Source organism: Heterocephalus glaber, unplaced genomic scaffold, assembly GCF_053883595.1.
Source record: "Heterocephalus glaber isolate CG9 unplaced genomic scaffold, H.glaber_assembly_v1.0 deba00001538, whole genome shotgun sequence".
Classification (NCBI taxonomy): Eukaryota; Metazoa; Chordata; class Mammalia; order Rodentia; family Bathyergidae; genus Heterocephalus; species Heterocephalus glaber.
The window spans coordinates 17,291,911-17,299,602 of NW_028258333.1; positions in this window are offsets into that span (position 1 = coordinate 17,291,911).

A 7,692-nucleotide genomic window follows, 5' to 3' on the forward strand; every position below is an offset into this window, starting at 1 on the left:
TGTTAAAATTTTAATCACAAAATGTTTTTTAATTTTGTCATGTGCTCTACCTGAATCTATTGAAATGTTCATTCAATTGTTTTTTTGTGTTGTAAATGTAGTAAATTGCATGACTGATTCTTAAAAATGATAAATCTCCCAAACATTATTCTGAGTGAAGTAAACTAGGTTCAATAGACTATAAAATGTATTTTTAAATTTGTATGTTTCCAAAATAGGCATAGTATGAGCTATTGCAAGTCTAAGTATGGTCACACCCTTTGGTGAGAATAATTTCCTTTGGAGAGAGTGCAGAAGATGTTTTCATTGTCATTCATGATTTATATTTTCATGATTTGTATTCCTTCTTGCATGTTCCATTTCAAAATAAAATATTTATTCTTAGGTAAATATGGATTAGTTAGTTCTGGCTTGGGGAAGAGTCAATTAATTGTCTTGGGAAATACATGAATGCTATATTTTATGATAATTTGCATAAGCTGAAATACATGTTTTTCCCCATTTATTCTCAAATTGAACATTAATGACACAAAATAAATGACTTAACGTAATTTAATTTTGGATTTTTTTGGCCTAGTTAATATTAATAAAATTACCATTTCCAAAAATATAATGATTAATGATTTTCAGATATTATAAGATTTATCAATAAGAGTTCTACAGTTCCATCCATTGTGCTGCATATGACAATATTCCATTTTTCATTATAGCTGAATAGTATTCCATTGTGTATATGCCACAATTTCTTTATCCATTCATCCATTAATGAACACCCAACTTGATTTTCTCTCTTAACTACTATATACAATAACATTGACATGCAGGTTGGTGTGTTGATTTCTTTTCCTTTGAGAATGTACTGATAAGTTTAGCCATTTGCTAGAACATAATACCTGGCACACACAACTTGAAGAAGATTAATTGTTTCATAATTTCAGAGGCTTCAATTCATGCTCACCTGACTCCAAGGAGGAACTATCACGGTGGAAGGGCATAATGGCAAAAAGCTGTTCAGTTCATGGTAACATCTGCAAAGAGTAGGGGAACAGCACCAAAAATGAAGCAACTAGAGACTTATTTATTTTATTTACACTAGGATACAATATTTGATATCCACAATTTAAAAGCAGAAACTTTATTTTGGCTTATGGCTTGTAGAGGTTTGAGCCAATGGTCAGGCATTCCTAAGTAGGGCAGCATGTCAGAGGAGAAGTAGCTCATGGCATGACAGTAGGAAATGCATAAACCCTTCCAGCCCACATCCCCAATGAACCACCTCTTCCAACCAGATCCTACCTCCTAAGAGCAAGTCAGTTATAAACTCAAACACTAATGACTATCATATTCCCATGACCCAATCACCTCCCATAAGCCACACTTATAAGCATATGAAGCTTTGGGGAGACATCCAGATATAAACCATAACAGGACTAGATAGAATGCCTAAGGTTATACCTCATGGTCCACCCAGACACCTGCAGAAGGGTGTTCTTCTAACCCACTGAATATGTCTCAGGCTAATCAAGTTGACAATCGAGCTTAATTGTCATATCCCATACCTTGTCAATTTGACGCTCAAATAAATCTCCTTGCAAGCTGCATAATATTCCACACATATTTTTCAAAAACAGACAATAACAATAATTCCACCTAATATGGTATAACTATCTGGTATACAACTGAAAGAAAATGCACTCATCCCTTCCCCAGTCACAACAGTGCAATCATTTCTCAACACTCCAAGGTAAAGTCTCCTCGGTGACTCAAGACAAAATTTTAGCTGTAAATCTCTGTAAAATTCACAAAGAAAGTTACACATTCCCATTACACAAAATCACTGAGTAGACATTCCCGTTCCAAAGCAGATCAAGAGGGTGATAAAAAAGAGTAGGACCAAGGGCAAATTGTGATAGGATGCAAGTTCTTGAGGTCTTTCTTGACTTCGCTGCCAAGGCTTTGCTATTTTCATCTCAGACAGACTCCTTGGGCTGGCTTCATTTGCTCTCTGGACCAGAGATTCCATATTCCTGCCATTCTTGACATCCTGGGGTCTCTACTGAGCCTTTGACTTCTTTATGCACCTAAGCTTTCAGGGTCACATTGCCTTGCCTCCCAGCCTTCTTTTGCAATCTGAAGGCAAGGCCCTATCACTCCATAACTAGTACTTTTGTCTGCTTGAGAAACTTGCATCACGGGGACAATGCCTTGGTCTGTCGCCAGTGCAAGCATTAGCCATACCCATTCTGACCATGGTGGTAGTGGTCTCTGAGTACCAGGATGGCTGAGCACAGAAACCATGAATCCCAGGGAACCAATGCCCAGGAGGCCCTTCTTGAGCTTGGGCACCATGGGTTTCTTCTCAAATGAAAAGTTCACAGTTTTACATTATTGAGTCTCCATGTGTGGATCTTGCTAATCCCTCAAATGCCCTCAAATGCATTTGCTTCTTGTCCCTGTTCAAAGTACTTGGTTTTGTTTTGTTTGTAATGGTGCCAATCTCTACCAATCTCTTCAGCTCCTTTGACCCCAAATTTACACATGGTTCCTTCAGGCCAAATTTTAAGTTTTTCTATTTTTTTTCTCTGGTTTTCATTTCCTGTTCTCACTATAAATCTAGCTAAAAGCATCCAGTCTTAGCCATTATAAGACTTGAATTTCCCTGCACCAATCAATAAGTTTGCTACCTTTAAATTCAGCCTTAAAAAGTTATAGAACATGGGCAAAATGTAAAGTATGTTTTGTTTTGTTGTTTTGTTTTGTTTTTCTAGACTGTAACATGAAAGGCCTCTGGTCATACTCCCAATAGTACTTATTTTCAAATGAAACCTCTTGACTTTTGCCCTTACTGTTCAGACTCTTGTCAGCATTCTGGTGTTCCAAGCTCTGAATAGAATCATGCATAAAACTATGTTTATAACATCCTAGGGTTTCTTTAGCCTGTTTTCCCCAAATTTTCTAAACTCTTCCACAAGTCAGTTCCAAAAGCTGCTGAAGCATACAGTCAGGTGTATCTACACAAACAACTCCCTCCTCTGATTCTAATTGTCAGTATTGATCAATTTTCCTATTGCAGGCATACAATACTGAACATTAGCAACCTAAAGGGGGAAAATTTAATTGGCTCACAGTTTCAGAGATTTCAGTCCATGCTCAGCTGGCTCCAAGGCAGGAGCATCATGTGAAAGGGCATGGTGAATCAAACTTCTCACTTCATAGAGGCAGCCAGGAAGCAGAACAGGAGACCAGTGAGACTAGAGACCAGATATAGTACCCAAGGTCATGCATACAAGACTTAACAAAACTTATCCAGAAGTGTGCTTCGCTAATTCCTTCAGCACCTATCAAACCAATCAAGTTGACAATCTAGCTTAACTGTCATAAGGTATATATCCAGAAGTGACATAATTCATCCAGGCACTAAAAGACAGGTAGCATATATTATTTTTCATGTGTAAAAGCTAAAATTAAGTCAACCTGCATGAAAAATGCTGATGAAAAAAGATTGGTAAATGGGAAGAGAGTGGGAAGAAAAGAAGCTAGATTTGTACAGTACACTGCATATATGTTAAAGTAACCTCTATTAATTTGCATTATTAAGAGATAGTAATAAAAAATAAAATAAACAATAAAAAGAACATGCAAATAGACCAATAGAATTAGGAAATTATAATGTGCTTACAATTTTTATAAACATGATATCACATGCCCTCCTTAATTATTAAATATAAAAACAATTTTTCTAATTCTATGCTTAGATCTACCAGTACAAATTTTAAATCAAATTAATAAAATAAAGTGGATTACTAAAAGAATGAAGGTTACTAAAATTTGGTATACTAAAATTAATTAAAATTATGTTAACTTTTCATCACTATGAGAAAATTTTATTCAAAATTTTTTCCCCCTTGGTCTTCATAGTTTTTGGTCCTGTGGTGATTCAAAATATCACGGTAGACAGTGTGACAGAACAAACTGCTCATCTCATGAGAACCAGGAAGAGGTGGGGGGTACAGACAAGTCATAGTCCCAAGTCATGCCACCATGATCCACTTCCTTTAGTCAGACCTTACCTCCTCAGTTCCCATTATCTACCAATAAGACTGACAAATTGTGAATCCATTAATTAATTCACAGATGAATTTAGAGGCTCCATGATCCAATCACCTTCCAAAATCCCCTCCTTTGAACATATAAACCTTTTCCCAGACATTTTAGTTCCAAACCATATCAAAAATGATTAAATTAACTTGTTATGTGGAAATAATCATCATTCCCTCAATGACATAATTGTGTGATTTTTGCATGATCTCTGATATCCCATTTCCTAATCTTTAAAATTGAGAAAATACTAATGAATATCTCATTATAGCATTGTGATGATTCAATGAGGTAATGCATTAATAAAAGATAGCCTGCCCCATTGTGAAAGCTAAGCTGATGAAAAATAAATGTAACACTTCTTTTGGTTGTTTTCTTAGCCCAGATGATAATGTCACAAATATAAAAGAGAGAATTTTATAAGAAAATGTCTATAAACAGACATATCAAATCAAAATTTTTCTCAATCAGTATCTTGATTATTTATTTCTAAGAGAATATGAGAAAATGAAGACAACATTCATTGAAAGAAAATAAAATAAATATTCCTTATTTTTTCACTTCATGTTTGTAGAATTTGAACAGCATTTTTGTGATTTATAAACATCTCTATAATGGTAATATTATGAAGCCAATACTGAAGTTAAAATTTGAATAATCACCACTTTAATACCATGAATAACATTAACCTATGTTTTTGGAACATCATTTTAAGATTAGCTTAAAAACTTAATATGAATTTAAGGTAGAATTTATATTTCTTATTTTCATCTGTCAAAACCTATCTTTTTCAACTCACATAAAAGAGAAAATAAAGGCTAAAGCTTTTGCAGGGATGGTCATTGTGATAATAATATTAATGAATCTCTTCTAAGGAATGAGAACACTTTAATTGATCTGCTTTTTCAAAATGTTTCATGAGCAAAGTGATCAGACTATTATTTGTCTTACTGTGTCAAAGTACACCCTTGGTAGTTACGGATTAATGAGATGCATATAGCAAAATTAGGAGCTGAAACCAAAAATTCCTTGTCCATTTCCAAGAGTGGATATTATTCCATAAAACAACAATTAAGACTTATGATACATTTTCTAATGAATTTTTTATACCTATTTAAAGCTATGATTTTTACTTCATTTCTAAGCCAAGATCTGACAACACTGACAAAAATACATAAGCTTGGTTGATTATTAAATTAATATTAAACATTAATAATTTATGAAACACACATAACTTTAATCCAATTAATTTAATTAAGCAGAGTTGGAATGTTCAAATTACTGAATTGTCTTAAATAATATACAAAATTTGTACTAAACTTCCTCCTGATTGATCGATAAATTTGTGAAAAAATAAGAAAAGAACACTGATTAAAAATGTTATTTTGTAGGTAGTAATGATCATTCAAAACAACTGCAAATTCAGTGCATAATGTTTCCATCTTTATTAACTAGTATTCCCTAACTTTTAACATTTCATCTTATTTCACATACAAACCAATGCACATGCATCATCAGTACCATCACTGTTATCATCATCATCATCAAAATCATCATCATGGGTTGGTCTTTTTTTGAAGATATTTGAGAGTAGGCTGTTAATGCTTCATTTTTTCAGCAAATCAAAGATATGCTCCTATATAAACCCTATATAACCTTCTCATTGAGGAAATCATCGATTGTACAGTATGATCCAGTCCACAGATTTTGCCCTCATTCATATTTTCTTGTTCTGTTTTGTTTTGTTTTGAGACAAGTTCTCAGCGATACTCCTACCTTAGCCTTCCAAGTTCTATGATTACAGTTTTGTACCACTATGCCTGGCTATTTTCTTGGTCCTAACAAAATATATTTTTTTTTAATTCAAGAGTCCATCAGAAGCAAAAATGGCATTTAGTTCTCTTCTTTCATTCTTTTTCAAAATTCAATTGTCATTCAGAATTTCCACATTTACCCTCCCTTCATTATTATAAGTAGTACAAGTCTACATTCTATATCCATGTAATATTTCCTTGCAATCAGAGTCCCGATCAAGCCATGGTTTTATTTTTTGCTACAATACCAACAAAATCATTCTGTATTATTCTCAATGCATCACATTTGTGGGTACTATTGACCTATTCTGTCAGAAATGCTATTAACCTTTACCACCTGGACATGATGGTGTTATCTAGATTTTTTTCACAAAAATGTCACTTTTGGAACGGAATGCTATTGTTTTGGAGGTATCCTGAAATTAAACTAATATTCTCTTCTTCAGATTCTCAGCAAACCTCACTCCTGGACCTCAGCCTCCATTGATAATTATCATCCACATCAATCACTCTGATAAATGGAAAATGGAAGTTTTCTTTCTTTACTTCTGTGTTTTACCTGGCATTCTGCTATATTAAAGAGCTCCTCTTATTTTTATAGGCTGAATTGTGTTACAATTCTAATCCCCATTTCCTCAAAATATGACTCAATTTGAAAGTAGAATTTTTTAAAAAAGTAATTAAAATAAAATGAAGCCATTTAGATGAGCCCTTTTCCAAAAGATTCATGTCATTATAAGAAGAAGAGATTAGCACACAGACTTTGAACAGAAGGAAAACTGCAATCACAGGGAAATGACAACCACCTACAAGTGAACTGGAAGTTTCAGAAGAAATCAACACAGTGGCACACTGATTTTGAACTTTTAGCCTTCATTATGGTGAAGAAAATTAATTTTCTGCTGTTTAAAGCCTATTATTCAATAGTACTTTATTATTGCAACTCTAGCTAGAGGTATAAATTTATTTTTGTTTCAATATGGAATAATAAATTCTTATTTTCTTCTGTAAAATTTAATCTAGTATTACAATTGTTTATTTTGATGCTTATATTTAGTATATTCAGCTAGATTTATGTCCCGTCCCGCGGGTAAGTCAACGGAGACCCTAGAGGGGGAGTGAGAATGACAAAGGACAGGGGACACAAGAGATGGAGACAAGACAGGTTTCTGATCAAGTCTCGTTTATTGCAGAAGCTGCTACAGCATATATACCGTAGGGCTAGAGGGAAGGAGCAAGGGGAGGGTACTGGGGCTACTTCCTTGTTGCCGGGTAGACTTGCAGCAGGCCCAGACATGCCCGTAAAAGGCACTCAAGAGTTCTAACGGGGGGGGCAAGGCCCCCCACAGATTTACCTATCTTCAAAGGGGAGTCTCAATGCTTTGATATATATTGATTGTTGTACAACATTTCCTTATATTCCAGCACAAAAGATGTTCCACATTCATCTCTATGCTTGTGCTGGAATTAGACTTTTTGCAAGGAGTTATTATTACTTTTATTGAAGGATGGTAAGTAGAAATTAATATCTGGATATCAACTATAGTCATTGGTTCTTGTCATATATATACAAAATACTTTGTACACTTTTACACATGCAGCTATAATTATTTCTTTTCTTAATTTTTATTTTTATGAGTACATGTTGGCAGTACATATTGATTACATTCATTGTGGGGAGCTAGTGCATGTACATACCATGTCTTGATTATTTTTGTGTTTCCTCTCTCCTTTTTTCCCCCTCATTCCATTTCTTTATTTTATTCCATTTAGAAAAAAA